General features: G+C 46.1%; 1 protein-coding gene across 2 annotated transcripts in view; it reads left to right on the top strand.

The window, feature by feature from the left end:
- Positions 1 to 17,556, top strand: part of arid5b (AT-rich interaction domain 5B) — a 93,321-nt gene that overhangs the window by 66,318 nt on the left and 9,447 nt on the right. The window lies entirely within an intron of this gene.

Below are 17,556 nucleotides of genomic sequence, written 5' to 3'. Positions count from 1 at the left end.
TGCTCCTGATCCACCAATCAAAACGGAGTATTATCATTTCATAGCGAGTAGCACCTCCGCTTCCGAGTATAAAAACAAAACGCAGGCATGGAGGTAAGCGCTCACCCTGAGACGACACTTTGCAGAGTTTGTGCAATTTCTCTTGTTTCCTCTATCATTCAGATATTCATTGCTTTATAAACAGTATTTTTAAAGACTCACTCCTTCCTTAGTAATACCTTACTGCACTTGCAGTAGGTCTATTCGTAGCCTATTCTAAGGAGTAATTTGCTCCACAATCTTTTAGAAAAGCTCGTAGCCCCGAGAGCTAGCCTAGCTAGCTACCTTTTCCAACTACAGCTAGCCCTTTTCTCCTTAACACCTAGCCTACCTTTACATTTTTTGATCATCCACCGCAACAAATAAAACACCAGCACTTGAATACTATTTTGTGCTGTCCCTGTCTACATTGTGTACAGTTCGTTTGGTTAGGAATCATTGCCTAGCACAGCCTTATCCATTGTTCGTGTGCAAGTCGTTCACAACCACATACAAGAACACGACGTTGAAATTAGAACTTTATTAACTTCATACGCTGTATCAGCAAACAAACACAACATGGACAAGTTTCTGATTCGTAAAAGTCAGAAAGAGAAGCCTGTGGACTTCTTTAAACATAAACGTGATGGCCTCCAGCAACAACGAACCACCATGTCCAAGCATAGCACTATCTCCAAGCAGTGTCTGGAGCATCTTATGTAGTTGCTCATAGAATTTCTAAGCTTGGCAAACCCCATACAATTGCCGAAACACTGATTTTGCCGGCCACGCAACACGTTTAGAATAATGATAGGTATTGTGCTGAGTTTAGCTCCTATGTCAAATTACACTGTATCACGCCGAATATCAGAAATCAGTTTGGGTCCTATTTCAAAGAGGACTACCGTTCATTCGCCTGAGTTCGGGATCCATTTCTCTGCTCAGCAGATGAGCTGTCACTAGACATGAAAGAGCAGCTGAAGAGTGACAGTAGACTTAAGCATCTCCCCTCTTTCGTCATTCTTTTTTTGTAAAGATCACAAGAGGCCCATAATAATAACAGTATCCTAATGATAGCAATAATACCACTTATTATTATTATGATAATAATAATAATACAATAATAATAATTGGTCGATAATCATTAATTATAATAATACCTACTATTACTGATAATAATAATAACAATAATAAAAATAAATAGTTATAATAATTGTCTGTATGGGCCTAACAATAACAATAGCCTAACCTTGACATGTCAGGCCTATCAATAACAATACACTATCTATCTATCTATCTATATATGGTGGTGTAGTTGAGGGCGGTGGCGGCGGGCCGCGGGTGGATGGGGGGGCCCCAACTACCCCTAACCAGCTTTGGGGGGGCCCAGCTTGCAAAAGTTTGAGAACCCCTGATCTAACTGTTCCCCCACTGACAGGGAATGTGAGATGTGTTTAGTCCAGCGTGAGGTAGGTTAGTTTTACCATACCAGTGATGTTGGCATCGTAGTACTGTACTGTTGGTACCTGAAACTAATTGGATAGATAGATAGATAGATAGCTTGATTGATTGATTGATTGATTGATTGATTACTTTATTGATCCCCAAAGGGAAATTGCATTGTTGTATCAGCACTTCACACAAATCACAAAATACATATATATATATATATATATATATATATATACAAACAACTATACTACCAGATAAAGTAAACACAATAAAAAATGTGCACCGTGTATTGCCACTCAACTCTCGGCACAGATGGGAGTCATTATATATTGCTATTGTGGTGGGCAAGAATGACTTCCTGTAGCCGTTACTACAGTGGAGATGAAGTGGCCTCCAACTGAAAACACTCTGCTGTCTGACCAGTAGGCCGTGCAGGGGATGTGAAGTGTTGGCCATTATGTTGAGCAGTTTGTGCAACATTCTTCTCTCAACAACCAATTCAAAATGCTCCAAAGCAGTCCCCAGCACAGAGCGAGTCTTCTTTAGCAGCTTGTTCAGTTTCTTTGAAATAAAATGGCACTTGCAACAACAGACTGGTAAACGGTGTGCAACATCTTGCTGCACACATGAAAGGACCTAAGCTTCCTCAAAAAGCAGAGTCTGTTCTGTCCCTTCCTGTAGACAGCCTCAGTGTTATATTCCCAGTCCAGTCTGTTGACAAGATGAACAGCCAGGTATCTGTAGCCTTCCTCCACCTTCACCTCTTCTCCCAGGATGGAAAAAGTGGAAAAAACACCACACCACAAAGTGTTCCCCTATACACATTCCCTATATATATATTCACCACTGACAAACTCAAAAACTGCAGAGTCATCCGAAAAATTCTGCAGATGACAGCACTCCAAAGGTTGTGTTGGAAGTCTGAGGTGTACAGGGTGAAGAGGAAAGGTGAGAGTACAGTCCCCTGCGGCGCACCTGTGCTGCTAACCACCTGCTCACACACACATCCCCTCAGTCACACACACCTGCTCAGACACACATCCCCTCAGTCACACACACACCTGCTCACACACACATCCCCTCAGTCACACACACCTGCTCAGACACACATCCCCTCAGTCACACACACCTGCTCAGACACACACCCCCTCAGTCACACACATCTGATCAGACACACATCCCCTCAGTCACACACATCTGATCAGACACACATCCCCTCAGTCGCACAAACTGTGCTCTGTTTGTCAGGTAGTCAATAATCCTGGAGGTCGTGGAGGTGTCCACCTGCATCTTTTGGAGCTTCCCTCGCAGCACTCAAGGCTGGGTTGTGTTAAAGGCACTGGAGAAATCAGAGAACATGATCCTCACAGTGCTGCCAGCTTTGTCTAGATGAGAGTGGGCTCGCTGAAGCAGGTGGATGATGGCGTCCTCAACTCCAGCCTCGGGGCGGTAGGCAAACTCTAGTGGGTCCAGAAAAGAGGGGGGCACCCGAGGTCTGACATGAGCCAACATTATGTGAAATGTTAAGGCCACCTGTCTATAGTCATTGAAAGCATGTGAAGAGAGCGCTGCACTTCTTCAAGATGTGAGGCAGGCGTTCTGTGTATAAGAATCACTGACACCGAGTTCTCCCTACAGGGCAAATTTGAGGAGCAGTTTTTTTAGTTCAAAAGACCCACAAACGAATGACTGCGGTGATTCCTCGCCTAGCCGCCTCGTGTCGTCTTTGTTCTTCCAGCGGGTTCCCTCGTCGTCGCGTCTTGTTCCGTGAAAAGACGTTGGCGTCAATGTCGGCAGGATGAGTAGAAACGAATGATGCCACAACCCTTCTGCCGGGTGTCAGAAGAGGATATCTGCTGCCTCAGTCAAAGGGAACATATAACATTGAGGGGATTTGTGCTGCTGTGCGTAGAAAGGAGAGTGCACTGTGTAGCAGGTCGTACACGGAGCTGTGGGTGTGTTGGTTTATAGGGGAAGCGTGTGTATGAGTGTGTAAACGTGAATGTGTGGGTGTGTTTGTGTATGCTTGTGCATGTTTCTTTGGGCCTTTTGTGTGAGCTGCATATAGTGTGTGTGTGTATGTGTGTGTGTGTGCATACGTGCATAACACATGCATGTGTGTGTTTGTGGGTCGAGTGTGTGGTTGTGACGATGCTCTGCACTCAATATCAACCTCTGCATGGATCAATGCAGACACACTGTGTGTGTGTGTGTGTCTGTGTGTGTGTGTGTGTGTGTGTGTGTGTGTGTGTGTGTGTGTGTGTGTGTGTGTGCGTGTGCGTGTGCATGGATCAATGCAGACACTCAAGAGATTTTGTAGCAACGGCGGCCCTTTTTTTGCTCGTTGTTTGAAAAACATGTGCAGGGTGACCTTTAAGCCACCGACAGCACAATAGCATACACACACACACACAACCGCACAGGTAGGGGGGGAAGAAGCGTGTTAGAGGCCTTCTTTTAAAGATCTTGTCGGACCCACATAAAATACCAACAGGCATACACACACATACACACACACACACACACACAGAGATAGGTCAGTAAGGTGTGTTGTTAGCTTTTCTGAAGATCTTGTCGCAAAAAACTACACACACACACTCACAAATAACCATCATCCCCACCCACCCACGCACCCAAACACACACACACACACACACACACACACACACACACACACACACACACACACACACACATACACACACACACACACACACACACACACACACACACACACACTCAGTGATGAGGGAGGGTTTGTTGCTCAGCCGAGGTCAGACGGGTGGGAGCAGCATTAGCAGCATGTGCTGGCCCTTGTCCCCCTCGACAGCTGTGCTTTTGTGCTAAATCGATCCGCAAGACTAATATCCCAGCCCAGCCAAAGAAGACAGGGAATATCCTTGACCAACGAAAAATAGTGTGGGGGGGGGGGGGGGAGTGCTAGCACTACGCCCAGTGATGTGCTGATACATTAAATTACGCAGCTTTGTGTATGCGTGAAAGGTAGAGAAAAATAGGGCAATTAATTTAATTAATTTTCCAGGCACTTGAAGCCATTCTAGTCCTCAAGCATGGGTACAAATACTCATCCTGGTCCAAGTGGTGTAGCGGATTTATCTGATTGTGGGAAGAGATTTTTCAGAAAGGAAATGTGTGTGTTGTTGGGTTGGGGGGGGGGGGGGGGGCATTGCTCTGGGAAAAACCTCTCTGTTTGAGGCCGGAACTGAAGTGGCTTTTCATGAGGTGGCCTGGGCAGTGCCTGTCCTAAATAAAAGGTCCCCTTACCACAGATTGGATATGGATGGTTCAGGGTTTTTTTTCCCCTCCCTTTTTATTTTTATGGGACCTCATTTCTGCTAAACAAGCCAAACTTGCCTTGATCTTTGGTCTGGATTCGTTTTTTGTCTCCTCGTTTCCCAACAGTAAACTCGTTTAAACCAAACCAAACCTTTAAACGTTCTCTGTTGAGGTTCCCCCCTTTAAAGCCAGCAACTGACTCTGGAACAGATGTAGCCTAGATATGGTCCTGATATGTCCTGGATAAGACCCGGATATGACCCGGATAAGACCCCAGGTATGACCTAGATAAGACCCGGATATGTCTGTGATAAGACCAGGATATGTCCGTGATAAGGCCAGGATATGTCCGTGATAAGGCCCAGATATTTCCCAGATATTTCCCAGATATTTCCCGGATAAGGCCCAGATATGGCCCAGGACCAGACCCAGTGTCATCTGCTATGTAGTATTTTCCTGTGAGGAATGAGGCTATGAGCTATAGACCTTACACAACCCAAGAAAGGTCAACCTGTTTGTCACAAGAGGTGTGGTGTGACAGTCCACACACTTACACTGACACACTCACACTGACACACACACTGTTAGCATTTTACACCAGTAAGTTGGAAAACTGTAAGTAATGGCCTGTCATTTAGCGTAATAAAACCAACCATGACTCCAAAATCAATACAGAACATCCACTAAGGCCTGTGCTTTGCGCTCAGACTCACAGGCACAAGATTGGCTATCTGCTTTTATTAAAGGGAAAGAAGAAAAAAGAACATAGATTACAAATTAGGTCATTAAAAATGATATCAATAACCTTGAGAGAGACTGCTGCATCCCTCCCTTCCTCCCTCTCTTTCCCCTTCCCTCTCCCTCCCCCTGTCTCTCCTCTTCCTGTCCCTCCCTCTCTCTCCCCCTCTGCGTTTTAATGATATTACTTTAATTATATAGGTCAACGGCACTGATCAATTTGGTGATCTTATTTATTTCAACTTTTTCTGTCCTCCGTCCACCCTGCTCTTCCTCACGGCGAAAGTGATCGTTCCGGAGTGTTCCACTCGCTGAATGCCACTCACAGCAGATAACAACAGCATTCCCTGAGACATTATCAATATAAGCAACATCAAGCATTACCCTCTCCCCCCCCCCCCTCCAGACACACACACACACACACACACACACATATATCACCTTCACAGAAACCTATTTTGTGTTTTGGTTGTGCTCGCCCCTCCCACCCCCTCAGGGCTCTGCTTAGAGACGCTTCCTGGTAATCTGCCTCACGTCTGTAGAGTTTAACGAGCTCATGCCTTATGTAATTACGCCCGATATGTAGCCATACTTTTAAACGAGAGCATCACATAGAACAGGATGTAGAAAGAGGAATGTGCAGAAGCCCGTGGTGTCGTCGGGGACGAGGCGGTGGCCGCGTGGCTTTGTTCCACTCGGAGAGAGAGAGAGAGAGAAAAAAACGTGGAAAAGAAACACATCAATTCCAAGTTGTATTGATTTCTCTCTCCCTCTCTCCCTCTGTCTCTCTCTCTCTCTTTCCCAGTCAGCCCACCTCCTCAGAATTAATGTTTGCTCTGAATTCCAGCCGGTCACACTCGGGAGCACACATCCTTGAACCTATAGCAGAGTATGACAGCTTTTAATGTGACTGCTTTAAGTGTGTTTTAATGATCTCTCTCTCTCTCTCTCTCTCTCTCTCTGGCACCCCCTCTCTCCTGGTGCCTTTGCTTTTGGTGAGCCTTGCATCAGCTGTTTTCGGTGGCCCCCAAGAGACCTCAGGCTTTGTCAGAGATTGGTGTGTGTGTGTGTGTGTGCGTGTGCGTGTGTGTGTGTGTGTGTGTGTGTGTGTGTGCACGCGAGCTGTGTACTAAATGGGAAGATGCAGTGAATGCATTGATGCACACCCTGTCATTAGGTTCTGTTGTATAATAGAGTGTACTAATCCATGAGGTATTGCAACACCACGGGCTGATCCTTTTTTCTTGCTTTTCTTTTCATCATTCTGGCAAACGTCACATGCTAGTCAGAGTGCAATCGAAGGCATCTCCTATTTATTCACACCTACTTAAAATCATCTGTTTATCTGCGGTTTGTTTATTCTTTTATTTATTTATTTATTTTTCGCCGTGCCACGCTAATGAAATTACCTAATCGGGGGAGAGTCGCGGTGACATTGTGGGTGTTCAGAAGTGACAAAACCTAATTAAAAAGTGTGATTGATCTAATTAGTTTATCATCGCAAAAAAAAATTTGCATTTAAATTTACAGCCTCATTTGCCCTGGTAAGATGCCATCGCTTCTTGTTCTCCAACAAGACTAAAGTGACTCTTTCAACAGCCAAGCTCGAGCGTGATTAATTGATCCTCAGCCCGAGACGTTTCCCCCACACAAAGGTAGAGCTTCTTCTGAAGGGTGTTTGCCAAGGCTGTTGAACAGAGAGAAAGAAGAACGCCCTGGCAATCATTACCTGAGCCTACATCCATTGAGTAAATGCATCATTTGTTCTTCGTTTCTCTGCCTAGACTTTTTTTTAGTGCTCCAATAGCAGTAGTCAGTTGTGTCTGGACGTTTCCAGGGTGCGGTTTATCTTGATCACTGGTCTGTCGTTTATAGGACACACACACACACACACACACACACACACACACACACACACACACACACATGGACACTATATAGGACACAACATGTTGTTTGGTGCCTTTGCTCAGCTACATCTGTTTTCCTTGCATTTGATTTTCATAAGCCGCAGTAATGGAATTTGTTCTTTTTTTTTATCTCGCTCAAGGCTAAAGTAAGTCAGCACCATTTGAACATTGACAAAAGGGTCGGACTTGGCTTTCATGTCCGAATTGGACTCATATTCTGGCTCCACCGGCTATTTTTACATTTAATTTTTTTCTATGGGAGTAGTTTAGTTTTTCAGAAAGAAGGATTTTTCACCCTGTTAGCAACTATTGATGTAGTTGTGTGTTTACACAACCTTTGCTTGTGCTTTATCGCTCTGGATTGTCTTCAGTGGAAGAAGAAGAAAGAAAAAAAACAGAAACCAAAGGCTGTGTTTGTATTGGGATTCTAGAGAGAGTACAGGGAAATGTTCAAAGGAACTTGTTGAGCGAGCCCTTTAATTCAATGTCTTTAAGATCATTACAGAGGAATGTGGCCTTAATTTGGAGTGAATGAAAACACACATTCCAGCTATTAAGAGAGAGAGAGGGAGAGAGAGTTTTTCTAGCTCCGCTGTGTGTAAAAATTCCAGCGCTCATTGCATAGTGACACACGCTTAATAATTAAAGATAGCTGTTGAAAGTTAATGAGTTTCTTGCCCTTGAGACGGCATGCAGTATTTTTGGGACCAAAAGCTTAGGGTGACAAACATGAGGACCTGGTTTTGGCATTCCATCATTAGTGCAGGGGTTGACATCTAGACTAAAACTTTGGGGTCAGGCAAAATAACTTATGGAACAATATCTTTTTTTCTGCTCTCTCTCTCTTGGAAACTCAGCAAACTCCATACCACAGGAAAGAATGTGTGCCTTTTTTTTATGCACTCGGTGTTCACAGTCTAAGTGGTTACTTCTTGTTCTTGTCCACAGTAGCGATAATCATAAGTATGTGTGTGAGTGTGTGTGTGTCTGTGTGAGTGTGTCTGTGTCTGTGTCTGTGTGAGCGAGTGTGTGTGTGTGTGTGTGTGTGTGTGTGTGTGTGTGTGTGTGTGTGTGTGTGTGTGTGTGTGTGTGTGTGTGTGTGTGTGTGTGTGTGTGTGTGTGTGTGTGTGTGAACAAAGCAGACCCACATGGCCCCAGGCCCTCCTGCTCTCAGCTGCAGACTCCATTATGTCCCAATAACAGGCCCACGGTCATTTGTTTTAATGTTTAGCATCAGGAACCTGCTCAGCTGCCAGCTTAGCCTTGTCATTCGCCCCTTCCCTTCCTCCCTTCCTCCCTTCCTCCCTCCATCTCTCTCTCTCTTCAAACCACCCCCCCCCCTCTCTCTCCCACCCTTGCCTGTCTCTCTCTTCCTCCCCCTCTCTTCCTCTCTCCCTCTCCCTCTCTCTTTCTCTCTTACTCTTTCTATTACCAAGGGCCTTTCGGCGGGTGGGGGGGGGGGGGTGAACTCATTTCGACAACCAGTCATTAGGGACCAGTCGCTCAGCCACTTAGCACCCGTTTTCTGAGCGTTAACCCAGCCATCGACACACAGCTTCCCCTAACACACTGCTGCATTTGATCCCATCCCAATGCATGGAGCCAGCACTCAGGAAAAAAATTACACCAAGATGAATGGGCATTTCAAATTGTTGATGTCAACAAGCATTTGTCTCAGGTATTAGGTGGCTGAGGGCGTGGGGGGGGGGGGGGGGGGGGGGGGGTGGTATGAGGGGTGAGGGGAATAAAGACAGAATGATTTGCATTTCGTGCAAATTTACGGAACAGGTTTTTACAGCCGCATAAAGCGATAAAAATAGCAGTTGTTTAGCCGAGGGGTGAAATAATTGTGATGACAATGTTTACATCGTGCTTGGTGAGGTGCTGAGAGTTCTCCCAGCCGGGCAGCATGCCATCTAGTGCCTGAGAAGGAGTACTGCAGCCCCCTCTGCCTCATAAAGTGAAATAATGGAAAAAATAATATTAAACCTGGCAGCCCACCAGAAAATAATTTAATGCTTAGTGCAGTCATGTAGCGCTTATCTAAACATCAGCCTCCCTTAATAACATCAGGGGATTTTCAAGCACTACTTTTTTTTTAAAGAAAGAAAGAAAGTCTTGGATAATGAAGCCTCCTCACCAACATCACTTTGTTTGGAGCCAAATTTGTGTCGGTGAAACCAAACAGGACCTTAGGGCATAGCTGGACATGAGTAGGATATTATAATCGCTGCTTGTAATAGGCGACCTCTGATGTCTTTGAGGCACTGGTGCTTACCCTTTTGCCTCTCTCAGTGGGAGGCACACACACACACACACACACACGCACACACGCACACACACACCAGCCCCCCCAGGACAGGAACCCAGGCTAAACCGTATGCCAACGCTCTCTTTCTGCCATTTCCATGTGTTCTTTTATGGAACATTACACGTTCTGAATGCATTCTGTGATTAGAGTGTTCTCGCCGGTTACTGTAGCAACGTTGAAGGGAGATAAATATTTTTCCTCAAATGCGAGCCTATTAGATTACATAACTGTTACATAAACCCGCCCGGCGTGCACAGCGATTCCCGAGGACAAAGGGAAACCAAAACATCGCGCATTGATTGTAAAATCATGAGCAAATAACCAAAGTGATTTGCCCTAAGCAACCACTTATTAAACATTGGTAATTCTCCCACAATGAGTGAGGAAAAAACAGCACGGCACAAAGCATCGTCGCGAGCTGAGGCAAATGCTGCAGGTTTCAGCCTAAGGGTTTCTGTGTAGCGTTAAGCTGTTCCCCCATGCTTGGCTTTTTTATACTGTAAGACTTTAATCGATTGGTGAGGGACATGCATGCTGTGAATGGAGTTGACTGAGTGCTGGGTAGTCATATTAAATGCAATTACACAGCGTGTTTGACAAGTCCGATACTGTGCCTGGATACATTGCAACAGTTTGACGCAATAGCGGAGAGTGTTTCTGCCTCCATGACAAATGCTGTCTGGTACATTAAATAGTCATGGCTCACTTCAAAAGCAACATTATAAGAAATACAGAGAGTCATTCCAGCAGCAAGCCAGATAATGTGTGTAAAGTTTAGGTTGAATATATTACATTTTTGCAGCAGTAGTTATGTAGATTATAGTGTACTTTTTGTTATTGTGTTATAATGCAGATTTGCATCTTTCACATAGTGACTACTGTTACGCATCCTCCATGCATGTCGGCTCTCGTCGGAACAGTCTCTAACAGGAACTTAAATCACAATAGATGGATTATGCTCGCTGTGCATTTCCTAATTTAGACACTAGCTGATCTCTCAGTACTATTGCTGCTGCCAGATTCCAAGCATCTCCTTCAGCGGCCTTCTGTGTGGTGGGCGGGTGGGAGATGACATCAGCAGAAGGGTGGCCGAGAGCGCTGCCACTGAGGCGTTGGAGGTGGCCGTTTGGAGTAGGAAGTCCCTCTGCCACAGTCAGTTTCACTTCTCTCAGAGCGACCGCAGGGCTGGAAAATGCCCCCCTTGGTGCAGAGTGGCGCTCTACCCCTTTAACTGTCACCACTAAAGCAATCCACCCACCCCTGTCCTACCCTGTGTTATGAATTGCCAAGGAAATGGAATAACTGACCCCCCCCCCCCACACACACACACACACAGAGTCATATTTCTATGCACTTTCTTGCACAATGCATTATCCGGATGATAATTAAATAGAGATAGACAGACAGCTAGATAGACAGATTATTAAAACAACTATGATAAAAAAGAGAGGAAGAGAAAGAGAGCGCCAGATAGCTAGCCAGATAGATAGATACATAGCTAGATAGATAGATAGATACATAGATAGATAGATAGATAGATAGATAGATAGATACATAGATAGATAGATAGATAGATAGATACATAGATAGATAGATAGATAGATAGATAGATAGATAGATAGATAGATGAATGGATGGACATGATATTCTCCTCAGACACACACACTGCAGTCAGCACCTGTGTTACCATCCTCCTCGTCTTCCTCGTCCTTCTTGTCTGTTTTTGGAAGGACACTCGGCTCCGTCGCCGCCTTCCCAGCATGCAGAGTGTGTGCCTCGCTTTTCTCTGGAACACTTCCCCCCCGAGCGAGGGGGTGGCAGCAGGGTGGCGGGCATTGGCGGGCACCGGTACCATCGCCAGCTTCCACAGGGGCGATGAATGCGGCACTTGCTATAATTATTGTGTTCTTTGGGAGTGTAATTATTTAAAAGAGCCGGTGTGTGCGCGTGAATTGCTTATTATGGATATGAGAGTTACGTAAGAGGAGGGGAGCAGTGAGAAAGAAGGAGAGAGAGAGAGAAGAAGAGAGAGAGAAGGAGAAGGAGAGAGAGAGAGAGAAGGAGAGAGAGGAGGAGAGAGAGAAGGAGAGAGAGAGAAGAGATGGAGAGAGAAAAGAGAGAGAGAGGAGGAGAGAGAGAAGAGAGGGAGAGAGAAGAGAGAGAGAGAGAAGGAGAGAGAGAGAAGAGATGGAGTGAGAAAAGAGAGAGAGAGGAGGAGAGAGAGAAGAGAGGGAGAGAGAAGAGAGAGAGAGAGAAGGAGAGAGAGAGAGATGCCGCCGCAAGGACAAGAGGAGAGAAGAGAAGAGAGATGCTGCAACAGAATCTTATTAGCCACTCAGTGGCCCTCCAGGCGGGAAGTGCAGGCAGAGGCCAGTAGTGAGATATCGGCACCGGATGCACAAACACACACACATACACATGCACGCTCACAGGGAGAGACACACAGACTCACACACACACATACAAATGCATGTACAGAATCGCGCTCACAAACACGCAAAGATGGTTGCACAGTGGCACTTTCCCATACATATAAATATTAACACGCATACAAAACGCACAAACACATAGGGGAACATTGGTATAAACTTGTCGACTTTGACCTCAAAATAGGTCATCCACAATCATGTAGGTCTGCTGGTGGTGGCTCATCAGTCAATGTCAAATAGCGCATCATAAGCTATTTGGCATGTTTGTATAACTAGCATATTTCCCCAATGCAGTCGCAACTTCGGCAACTAGCTAACGCTATTTTGTCTGTCAGCATCGCATTGGCTAAGCTCACTTTACTGTGAGTGACCTAGGTCCATATCGTATCATCATAATATTATTAAAATGATTAGGCTAAGGGTTCCCTTGATGAAGACGCTGTATTATACAGCACCTGTAGCTCTACTGTGCTAAGATGTCTGCCTGGTTATGTATTAGCCTACAGGGGAAAACCTTCATCTGGATCCCCCCTAGGGGGGTTGCATCTTTGTCACCTTTTCCACCCCTGATGAGTTTGCTCCCGTGTGTGTGTGTGTGTGTGTGTGTGTGTGTGTGTGTGTGTGTGTGTGTGTGTGTGTGTGTGTGTGTGTGTGTGTGTGTGAGCTCCCACTGAGAGGCAAGAGGGTAAGCACCAATGCGTAAAAGACATCAGAGGTCACCTATTACAAGCGTTTATAATATCCAGCTATGCCCTAAGGTCCTGTTTGGTTTCACCGACACAAAGTGATTTTGGTGAGGAGGCTTCATTATCCAAGACTTTCTTGAAAATACTTGAAAATCCCCTGATGTTATTAAGGGAGGCTGACGATTAGATAAGTGCTACACGACTGCACTAAGCATTCAATTATTTTTCGCTGGGCTGCCAGGTTTAATGTTATTTTTTTTTTTTTTTTAAATAAACAATATACATACTCTCATATGGATGCACACACACAAACACAAGTAAGGATGCAGACAAACTCATACACACCTAAGAATACACACATATATATACACCTGCATTCCTATATTAGATTAGATTAGATAATTCAATTACATGTGAGAGAAGGGATGTTTATCCTTCAGAGGGCTACAGCTGTATTTGCCTCCCATTGAGCATGTTTACCTTAGAGTACACTAATAGTACAGTGGTATTATACTGTATACAGTAGTTATAGTGGTGGTGGTTGTAGTAGTAGCGGTAGTGGTAGAAGTAGTAGTAGAAGTGGTAGTAATAGTAGTAGTAGTAATAGCAGTAGTGGTAGTAATGGTAGTAGTAGTAGTAGGAGTAATAGTAGTAGTAGTAGTAGTAGTAGTAGTAGTAGTAGTAGTAGTAGTAGTCGTAGTGGTAATAGTAATAGTAGTAGCAGTATAATACAGTAGGCTGATTATAAAGGCCTTGTGAAGAGGGGTGTGTGTCTGGAGGTCTCCGCTGGCGTGACCCTCTGAGACTCCTGCCCAGCTGACCCCAGCGCTACGCTCCTCTTCTGATGAATCATGTGGAGCACCTGCCGTCTCTCACTGTCCCCTCCGTCATCTGTCACCCCGCGCTGGTCCACTGCCGTCTCTCACTGTCCCCTCCGTCATCTGTCACCCCACGCTGGTCCACTGCCGTCTCTCACTGTCCCCTCCGTCATCTGTCACCCCGCGCTGGCAACGGCAAGGTCATTGGTTCACAAAGCCCAGGAGCACGTGTGTGTATTGATCAGATGCATACTGCAGTGAATGTGTGTGTGTGTGTGTGTGTGTGTGTGTGTGTGTGTGTGTGTGTGTGTGTGTGTGTGTGTGTGTGCGTGCGTGTGTGTCTCTCTTTGAGGGTGTCTTGCATGCATATGTTTAAATTATTATGTGTGTATGGGTGAGTGTGGGTTTGTGTGCGTGTATGAATGTGTTGTGCGTGCATACAGTGTGTATTAGTTACATATGTGTGTGTTACATGTGAGAACGAGAGTCACCTGTTCGTGTAGCGTCTGTGCCCAAATGTTTAAAGAGCTGTCAGTCGCGCCTTCCCCTCCAGGGCTGCGGCCAATCCAGACCTCTTAAAACCTCCACCTGAGCCGGCCAATCCACAACGCAATGTTTTTTATCTGGCCTATAAATGAACCGGGCCGTTGGTGAGAGGCGCTGAAATAGAAGATGTAAAAATAACCAGTACTGGGCTTGTGATTACAGATGGTCCGCTCCATTGCGGCCTGTTTTTCTTTTTCTTCTTCTTCTTCTTCTTCTTCTTCTTCTTCTTCTTCTTCTTCTTTTTTTGGACGGTGCAGATTTCTTATTAAATCTGTCTGTTTACCCAGAATTCCTTCCCATACGCCACTGCCTCCTTGGGTTAGGCCTGATACTCAGTTTTCACTGGGAGACGAGGAAGGTAATTATAGAGTTGGCCCCCGCTGGAGTTTTGGAGAAAAAATGAGAAGAAAAAAAAAGGCAACACGTGTTGCCAAGAACCCTTGCAGACTGGCAGGGGAGTTTCATTAGAAGCATTATTGAGGCTATTGAGCAACTGTGATGGAATGACATGTGTGGGCAGGTGTGAATGTCTCAGCATGTCAACAAGGCACACACATAGGCACACACAGTCACACACACACACACACGCACACACAGTTACACACACACACACACACACACAAGTACATACGCAAATGACTTCAGTGGAATTACTTCAGTATTCTGATGTGAAATGTCCCACATACATAAACACACACACACAAACACACACACACACACACACACACACACAACCTGCTCCCCTGAAAACTCTCTGATCCCCACGGCCTTGTCACCGGCGGCGTCGAGTAAGCCACAGTCATGTTCAGAGATGTAATCAGCCACTCTGGATCCGTGTCAGCTGTCAGCACAGCACAGCGTCACAGCCCTGCATTCTACCCTGTGCCCTCCGCCCTGCCCCGTGCCCAGCCCTGGATGGCACAGCTACAGGGGCAAAAGCCCCCAATGAGAGTGGACAAAGCTGCGCTGGCACCGCAGTTCCAGGCTGGCATCGCCAGCGTCACCAGGCACGCTGGGCAGAGAGCAGAGAGAGAACTGCTTTTAAATAAGTGCGTTTCCTAAATTTCCCATCGGGATAAATAAAGTATCCATTTATCTATCTATCTAAATTCACAAGGCTGCAAAAAAAGAGGCCATTTCGGGGGATTTTTGTTGTTGTTGTTGTTGTTTTAGATTAGTAAACAAAGGCAGGGGGCTGTTAATGAATTTGCCCTTTTCTTGAGACAGGCACTCTGCCTTTTCTATGACATTTTTCACTACTGTTCTGTCACTCTGTCCTTCTCTCTCTCTCTCTCTCTCTCTCTCTCTCTCTCTTTCTCACTCTCTGTCCTTCTCTCTCTCTCTCTCTCTCTCACACACACAAACACACTGTTTCTTTCTATCGCTCCCCCTCTCCTCTCTGCCATATAAAAGGAAAACGTTTAACTGTAGATCTCCTCTTCTGCCGTGGCACCCATTGCCAGCTGTACTGCACATAATCCACTTATTCTGCTGTCCATCTGACAGCTCCTGGGCCCCAGACAGGAACAGCCACAAAAACAGACGTTTCACAGACCCCCTTCCATGACCTCTCAAACATGTTTTTCAACCCCCTTCTCCTTCAGAGGATATGTGTAGTGTACCACTGCCTGTCTCGTAAAAGTCAGGGCGGGTATTGTGTTCCTCTGTGGTGAAGTACAAAAGACAGGGAATGATTCGTTTTTGTGAGTCCTTACCTGGTACTTGGAATGGAATGATGTCGGGGGGGTTGTCATCATGTTTGGATAAACTGCTGCCTGGTTTTATAACCTCAGTGACCAGGGTATTTCCATCGTACCAGTTAATTCCAAAATAAACTCCCTTGCCCCGCTCTCGCTCTCTTTCTGTAACACACACACACACACACACACACACACACACACACACACACACACACTCACACACACACACTCACACACTCACTCACACACACACACACAAGCACCCAAATAATCGCTAATAACATAATACCTTAACACAATAACATTGTGTCACGTGTACACACACACACGCACACACATACACACACACAGACACAAACTCACACACAGTAAACATCGACAGCTGATGTCAATTACTGGCTGGAATTTCTAGAACAAGAAAATATAAGGTCAATGTAATTTTGGCTATTACACATGAACACAGCGAAGAGGAGTCACGAGACCTCTCTGTGCCCTGAGTTTGGGGGGGGGGGGGGGGGGGGTGGCAAGAGAGAGATAAAAAAAAAACATCCACTCAGCTCCAGACCAAGAGATTTGGGGGGAGGATTAACTCTGAACAAGATAAGTCATTGTGTGCACTGTTGGACCGCTGCTACATAAACAGCGGGGGGGGGGGGGGGGGGGGGGGGGGGGGGAGTGGGTGGGGTAGGGTGGGGGGGTTTGGTGGGGAGTGGGGTGGAGTTGAGGGGGGGGGGGGGGGGGGGGGGGGGGGGGGGTAGGGTAGGGTGGGGTGGGGTGGGGTAAGGTGAGGTAGGGTGGGTGGGACCATTACATTGGGAATCAGGTATTCATTGAGCCCCAGATGTCTGCTATTGCCAATCTGGGGGACTGCACTGTGCTTCCACCAGAGGCCCGGACCGTCAGAGCCAGTCAAATCTCTGGAGCTGAAGTGAGCGTTTTTGTGGTTGTTTTATCCCTCTCCCTCTCCCTCTCCCTCACCCTCACTCTCTCTCTCTCTCTCTCTGTCCCTCTCTCTCTAGTTTTAGCAGCTGTAACATGTTTAAACTCTTTTGGTAATGGGATCTGAAGATGAATGGTTCCCTAGGGCTCCTGCTCTGCTTCGCCGCTGGCGCTCGGCCAGGGCCTGGCGAGAAGAGCAGAGTTCCTCCCCGCTCTGCTCTGGGCATGCTCAGTTCATTCCGAAGAGCGGAGGAGCAGTATGGGGGGGGGGGGTGGCAAAGAGGAGAGAATCGGGGGCAAACAACACACGGGAGAGGAAATGACTTCCTCCCACCCAAAGAAAGAGAGATGCACTTCCCCCCTCCACCCCACGTTTTAGTAGAGGTATCGCTGTGAGAGTGATGCAAAGCAGTGAAGGGAAGAGAAAAAAAAATAACCTCCAAGGAGACTAGAGGAGTGGAATTTTTTCGGCAGGTGAATAAAAAAAAAGAAAAAAAGCGAAAGTGAAAAAAGCAAAAAGAGAGATGAGTTAATTAAGATGCAGGAGCCTCGTCAGAATTTGCTCGTCTGATGTTTCGTGTGCTTCTGCTCGCCTTGTTCAAAGTGCGATTTGCGAGCAGCGAAATGCATTTTGATCCCCGCTGAAGCGCCGCCACGTCGTATGCGCAGATATTTATAATTCTGGGCGCCTCCGACTGTTTCCACGGCGACT

This window comes from Clupea harengus, chromosome 23 (assembly GCF_900700415.2).
Source record: "Clupea harengus chromosome 23, Ch_v2.0.2, whole genome shotgun sequence".
Taxonomy (NCBI): Eukaryota; Metazoa; Chordata; class Actinopteri; order Clupeiformes; family Clupeidae; genus Clupea; species Clupea harengus.
The sequence above is the reverse complement of the archived record's forward strand: the minus strand, read 5'-3'. Positions and strand labels throughout refer to the sequence as shown.